This window comes from Cucumis melo, chromosome 5, assembly GCF_025177605.1.
Source record: "Cucumis melo cultivar AY chromosome 5, USDA_Cmelo_AY_1.0, whole genome shotgun sequence".
NCBI lineage: Eukaryota > Viridiplantae > Streptophyta > Magnoliopsida > Cucurbitales > Cucurbitaceae > Cucumis > Cucumis melo.
Genome location: NC_066861.1, coordinates 19,857,560 through 19,864,753, shown reverse-complemented (window position 1 = coordinate 19,864,753; position 7,194 = coordinate 19,857,560).

Sequence of the window (7,194 nt, the reverse complement as noted above, 5' to 3'; positions counted from 1 at the left end):
TTTTCTATCCATGTATATGTAACGACCCAACTTTCCGGACTAAGCTGAGGTCACTACCAAATACCAAAACTCGACCATTCGACATAAAATTTAAAACAGACCAGTTACGATTCATTAAAAGCATTAGAAACATTACAAAAAGACAGTTTCGGGCCCTATTTTAAATCAATCATAAAAGTCTCAAATAAAAAAACTCAAGTTATCAGTTCAAAACCACAAGTCAAATATTCTGACAAAATACATAGCGGAAGCGATAAGAAAACCAGACGCGTCCATATGGCCTTCACGCGTCCTTCCTGCCTCTCGTCGGTCTGCCCCTCGCTGTGCCCTTACCTGAAAAGTTTAAGAAGAGAAAGGGTGAGTATAAACATACCCAGTAAGGGACCCACTACTGGGCCCGTTAGGGGACAATAGTTAACTTCCTATTCGGGTGTACCCTACATAACAGTCTAGTGGTCCCGTAGAACGCACATATCAGTCTAGTGCTCCCGAAGGATGCACATATCAGTCTAGTGCTCCCGAAGGTTGCACATATCAGTCTAGTGCTCCCGAAGGATGCACACATCAGTCTAGTGCTCCCGAAGGATGCACATATCAGTCTAGTGCTCCCGGAGGATGCACACATCAGTCTAGTGCTCCCGAAGGATGCACACATCAGTCTAGTGCTCCCGAAGGATGCACATATCAGTAAGGCACACTACCCCATAGATGAAGCTAACCGTTACCCCTCGGTCTATACTAAATCGTCTACCACAGTCATACCACAATCATCAATCATTTTACATTTTCCCTAAAGGCTTTACTGGCCAGGTAGTATAGGCTTAAACCATTACACCCTCAGTTGCTATACGCGTCAACTATTCGTATACCATTATGGAAGAGCCCCAAGACTCAAACAACTAAATAACCAACTGAACTCACTGTCCTTCCCCGTCTAATCCCATGATCAACGTCCATCAATCTAAAATCTCAATCTACAATTAGCGGTTGCAGTTCAGTTACATCAGACAGAAACATAATAACAGTGCTCATCAGTCAACACAGATACACTTATTCAGTATAGTCACTAACGTGTAATCCCCTGTGGATTACTACGTTTCCGGCCTCGACCCGAGGTCCAGTAGTAGGAAAACCCTTACCTGATACTCGGTTATGCCCCTCGATCGAATCCACGCTCAACAGATCCACCTAAACGAAACACGAAGGTTTTAGTTGATGACTTTAGTAGAAGTCGTTTTAAAAGGTCAGAAGCGACATCCGTTGACTTACCCAAGGAAAGGAAAACTACCTCCAAACAAGCCTACCGCAAGACCCGAGAACTCAAGCGTCAACTCTGTACTACCTTCAAGGGAGAAAAGTAGGGCCATATCTTATTCCAATATTCAAACTCTAATCGGGTGTAGCAACATTAGGGAATTCATCGAAAACAATCCTTACCGAAGACTCACCGTGACCCGGAGCGGAGGAAGGAAGGCTTAGGTGGCTTGGGGAAACAAGGAGCTCGGCTTGGCTTGAAGGCGTTCAGCTCGGCTCGGCTCGGCTCGGCTCCACCTCGGCTCGGCTCGGCTTGGCCTCGGCTCACAGCTCGGCTCGCGGCTCGACTCAACTCGGCTCGCGGCTCGGTTCAGTGCGGCTCGCGGCTCGGCTCACTCGGCTCGCGGCTCGGCTCGTGGCTCGGCTCACTCGGCTCACTCGGCTCGGCTCACTCGGCTCACTCGGCTCGGCTCACCCGGCTCACTCGGCTCACCCGGCTCACTCGGCTCCAGCCCGCGGCTTGCTCGAATCGGATCCGTGGCTCGGATCTGGTTTTTTGCTCCACCCGACAACGCTCGAGTGAGAGACGTCGACGGCGGACGTGGGTGGCTCTCCTTGGCGTTCAGGGCTACGTCGGGAACACAGACTGAAGTGGGGCCGTCGACGGTGACAGAGACGGAGGAAGAGGGAGGGCTATCGGCTGCCGGCGGTTGGAAGCGAATCGGAAATGGATGGGGAGCCGCGGCGGACGAACACGATGAAGCTGATGACGCTGGAGGCGGAAGGGAGACGGAACGTGGCGGGGCAGGTGGAGACGCGGCGTGCACGGAGAAGGGATGGTGGACGGCGGCGCTGAACGGAATAGAGAGAGAGAGATGGCTGCGGCGCGCGAGGATGGTGAAGACGAAAAGAAGAAGGGGGCTCGCGAGGGTTTCCCTTTTTTTTTTTTTTTTTTTTTTTAAATATATATATATATATATATAAATTAAATAATAATAATAATTATTAAAAATAAAATATTAATATAATAATAATATATTAAATGAAATTAATTAAAGTTTATATTAAAATATTACTATTAAATAATTAATTATTAAATAATAATATTAGTATTTTAAATAAATAAGAAATAATAAATAAAATAAAAAAATTATCAATATTAAAATAAAATGATAAATTACCTAATGATAATAATATAAATAAATATTATATTATTATTTTATCGCTTTACAAAAAAATCCTAAATTCCCGAAAAATTCACATAAAATACTAAAATTTTACCTCGATCTTCGGGGCGTTACATTCTTCCCTCCTTAGGGAACTTTCGTCCTCGAAAGTTTTATTCCTCGAACAGTTCGGGATAACGGGACCTCATGTCATCTTCACGCTCCCACGTAGCCTCTTCTACCCGGTGATTCCGCCATAAGACTTTAACCAAAGGAATTTCTTTATTCCTCAACGTTTTCACTTCTCTAGCCAGCACCTCAACGGGTTGTTCGGTATAGCTCAAGTTTTCATCAATTTCCAGTGGCTCGTAATCCACTACATGGGATGGATCTGGCACGTACTTCCTCAACATGGAGACATGGAACACATCATGAACTGTCGAGAGTGATGGTGGCAACGCCAAGCGATAAGCTACAGGGCCAATCCGCTCCAGAATCTCAAACGGCCCAACAAAACGGGGACTCAGCTTTCCCCTCCTTTCAAATCGTAAGACACCTCTCATAGGTGCTACCTTTAAGAACACCTTGTCCCCTACCTCAAATTCGAGATCCTTCCGCCTCACATCTGCATAACTCTTCTGTCTACTCTGAGCAGTATGTATGCGTGATCTAATCTTCTGTATCGCTTCATTGGTAGACTGAACTAACTCAGGACCCATCAATCTTTGCTCTCCCACTTCGCCCCAGCAGACCGGGGATCTACAACATTTGCCATACAAGGCCTCAAATGGTGCCATGCCGATAGTAGCCTGATAACTGTTATTATAAGCAAATTCCATCAAATGTAAGTGGGAGTCCCAGCTACCTGGAAATTCCAATGCACACGCTCGCAACCTCGTGCGCATAGCAGTCTGCAAACCCTTCCAGAATTTGGAAGTGAAACGGGCATCTTTATTAGAAACAATCGACACTGGCACCCCATGCAATCTCACTATCTCAGACATGTACAACTGTGCCCATTTACTAGCAGTATAGGTGGATTTACCCGGAACGAAGTGCGCTGATTTGGTAAGCCTGTCCACCACAACCCAAATCACTGTAAAACCCCTCAGAGTTCTCGGCAGCCCCGTAATGAAATCCATGCACACGTTTTCCCACTTCCATTCCGGTATGCTCAATGGTTGTAATAAACCCGCTGGCTTCTGCCTTGGTGCCTTAACCTGCTGACACACCAAGCATCTACTAACAAATTCTGCTACTTCCCTCTTCATGTTACGCCACCAATAAACTCGCTTCAGATCCTGATACATCTTCGTACTACCCGGGTGCATGGAAAATAGGGAACTATGAGCCTCAGATAATAATTCTGTCTTAATCACAGTGTCTGACGGCACACAGAGGCGTCTCTCAAACACAAGTCCACCATCAGAGGATATGGAGAACCCCTCCGCTTGCCCTGCCTCTACTAGACCACGTTTCTCGACCAAATAAGGATCGTTACTCTGAGCATCAATGATCCTTTGCCTCAAAGTCGGCTGTACCGTCAACTGGGCTAACTGCATAGTAACTGCCCCCACCGACACTGCAATCTCAGCCCGCTCGAGATCCCGATGCAATGGGGCCTGTCGGGTAATAAGTGCTGCTGAATGTGATACCTTCCTACTAAGAGCATCAGCTACCACATTTGCTTTGCCTGGATGATACAGTATCTCACAATCGTAATCCTTCACTAACTCAAGCCATCTCCGCTGTCTCATATTCAATTCTTTCTGAGTAAAGAAGTATTTCAGGCTCTTATGGTCCGTGAAGATCTGTAGCTTTTCACCATATAAGTAATGCCTCCATATTTTCAAAGCAAAAACCACTGCTGCCAACTCTAGATCATGTGTAGGGTAGTTCTGCTCATGACTCTTCAACTGACGAGACGCATAAACAACCACCTTACCCTGCTGCATCAAAGCACAACCCAAACCCTTCTTGGAAGCATCACTATAAATCACAAAACTGCCAGAACCATCAGGTACAGTAAGAACCGGTGCGGTAACTAGCTTCTGTTTAAGGTTCTGGAAACTGTCCTCACATGCCTTGCTCCAAACAAAAGGAGCTCCCTTCCTGGTCAACTGAGTGAGAGGAGTAGCTATACGAGAAAAGTTCTCCACAAACCGTCGATAATAACCTGCTAAACCCAGAAAGCTACGAACCTCACTGACAGTGGAAGGTCGGGTCTAACCGGTGACAGCCTCTATCTTAGCTGGATCCACAGAGACTCCAGCCTTAGAAACCACGTGACCCAGAAAGGACACCTGCTTCAGCCAAAACTCGCATTTCGAGAACTTTGCATACAACTTATTATCCCGAAGTGTTTGCAAAACCATACGTAAGTGCTTCTCATGTTCGGCCTCCGTCTTGGAGTATATCAAGATGTCGTCGATAAACACGATCACAAAAGTATCTAGGAACTCCCTAAATACTCTGTTCATCAAGTCCATAAACACTGCCGGAGCATTCGTCAAACCAAAAGACATTACAATAAACTCGTAGTGTCCATACCTGGAACGAAATGCTGTCTTCGGTACATCCTCATCCTTAATCCTCAGCTGATGGTATCCCGACCGAAGATCAATCTTAGAGAACACTGTGGCTCCCTGTAACTGGTCGAATAGATCGTCAATCCTGGGCAAGGGATATCTGTTCTTTACGGTCACCTTGTTCAACTCCCTATAGTCAATGCATAGACGCATCGATCCATCCTTCTTCTTAACAAATAAAACTGGCGCACCCCAAGGTGACACGCTCGGTCGAATGAATCCCTTATCAAGCAATTCCTGTAATTGTACCTTCAGTTCTTTCAGTTCTGCGGGGGCCATTCTGTAAGGGGCCCTGGATATAGGAACCGTGCCCGGCTCCAACTCTATGGCAAACTCAACCTCCCTGTGCGGAGGTAACCCTGGAAGTTCCTCAGGAAAGACATCCGAATAGTCCCTCACTACTGGTTCTGATGACAGGGATACATCGGCCTCTCTAGTATCCACCACGCTCGCTAAGATACCCCAAGTACCCTGACTGAGCAGTTTACTGGCCCTGATGGCTGAGATTACCTGAGGCAACGACCTTGACCCTTCTCCCTTAAATTTAAAACTGGCCCTCGAGGGAGGGTTAAACGTTACCTCCTTACGGGAACAATCTATGCTGGCGTGGTTAGCGGCTAACCAATCCATACCCAGGATTACATCAAAGTCGAGCATATCCAGAACTAACAGCGTTACCTCAATCACATGGCCTGCTATCTCAATCTGGCATGTTTTCACCTTTTCCTTTGACAACATACACTCCCCGGAAGGAGTAAATACTGATAGAACATGGTGTAAGGGTTCTACCTCTAAGCGGGCATGCAACACAAATGTGGACGAGATAAAAGAATGTGACGAACCCGAATCAAACAAAACTAAGGCGTAATGCCCCAACACTGGGAGCGTACCTGTCACTACCGTGCCTGCCTTCTCAGCCTCAGTCTTGTTGGTAGCAAAGACTCTACCCTGATGTGGAGCACCTGCTCCCTGATTCTGCGCGTTCCCCGTGAGTCTCAACGGGCATCTATCAGCTGTATGACCCTCTTGCCTGCACTTAAAGCAAGTCATGGTCCCGAATAAGCAACGGCCCAGATGGTGCTTCCCACAAGTGGTACACAACGGCTTCCCTCTGGCAGCCTCCCCTGCCTCAAAAGGTTTCTGCTGGAAGCGGCGAAACTCACCACCTGATCTGAAATTCCGCTGTGGCACTGGAACAGGCTGCTGCTCAGCCTTCCTCTTCTGTCCCGATGTCGAACCTCTACCAGCGGTCTTAGACGAGTTAGCCCTCTCCTGTAAACTGAGATCCACTGCCAGGCGCAGTGCATCGGCATGAGTAGCGGGTCGGAAAGCTCGGACCAAACCCTGAATGTCCAGTCGGAGGCCTCTAAATTACTTATCAGCTCTGGCCGCCTCGGTCGCTATCATCTCGGGAGCGAAGCGGGACAACATGTCAAACTCCGCATCGTACTGCTCCACTGTCATGTCACCCTGCTCTAAGTTCAGGAACTCCTGCCGCTTGGCGTCTCTCAAACTAGCAGAGAAGAATTTCGCATAGAAACTCTCCTTAAACTACTGCCACGTGATCTGACTCACATCACCACCTAGCATTCTCTCTGTAGTCTCCCACCATGCAGTACCTCTGTCAGTCAACATAAAAACAGCACACTGAACTTTCTGATCCTCAGGGCATTTCATGTAACGGAATATGGTCTCCAAGGACGATAACCACATCTGAGCCATGGTGGGGTCCTCCAAAGACCCATCGAACGTCGTGGGATTATACTTCCTGAAATCCCTCAGATGCTTAGCCTCTGCTGACAACTGATCCGGCACAAATTGGGGCGTAACTGGTACTGGAGTCGGAGCTGGAACAGGAGCTGGTGCTGGGGCTGGCGCTGGAGCTGGCGCCGGAGTTGGCGAGGCAGGCTTCTGCTGCTCCCGCATCTGCATAATCAAATCTCTAAACCTCTGCTCCATGGCGGCTAGGTCCGCATGAGTAACTGGCGCAGCCGGGTCAGGGGCTTGGGCTACAGGCTGCACCTCAGGTTGAATGCGTCCTGCTCCCCTTCCTCGGCCTCCTCGGCCACCCCTACGTGCACCTCTCCTTGGCGGCATTTCCCTAACAACCACCAACGATCCCTTTAGTCATAATGGTAATTGAATTTGCAGTTTAACTTAGGTAAGGTAATGCATGTAGAGTTATA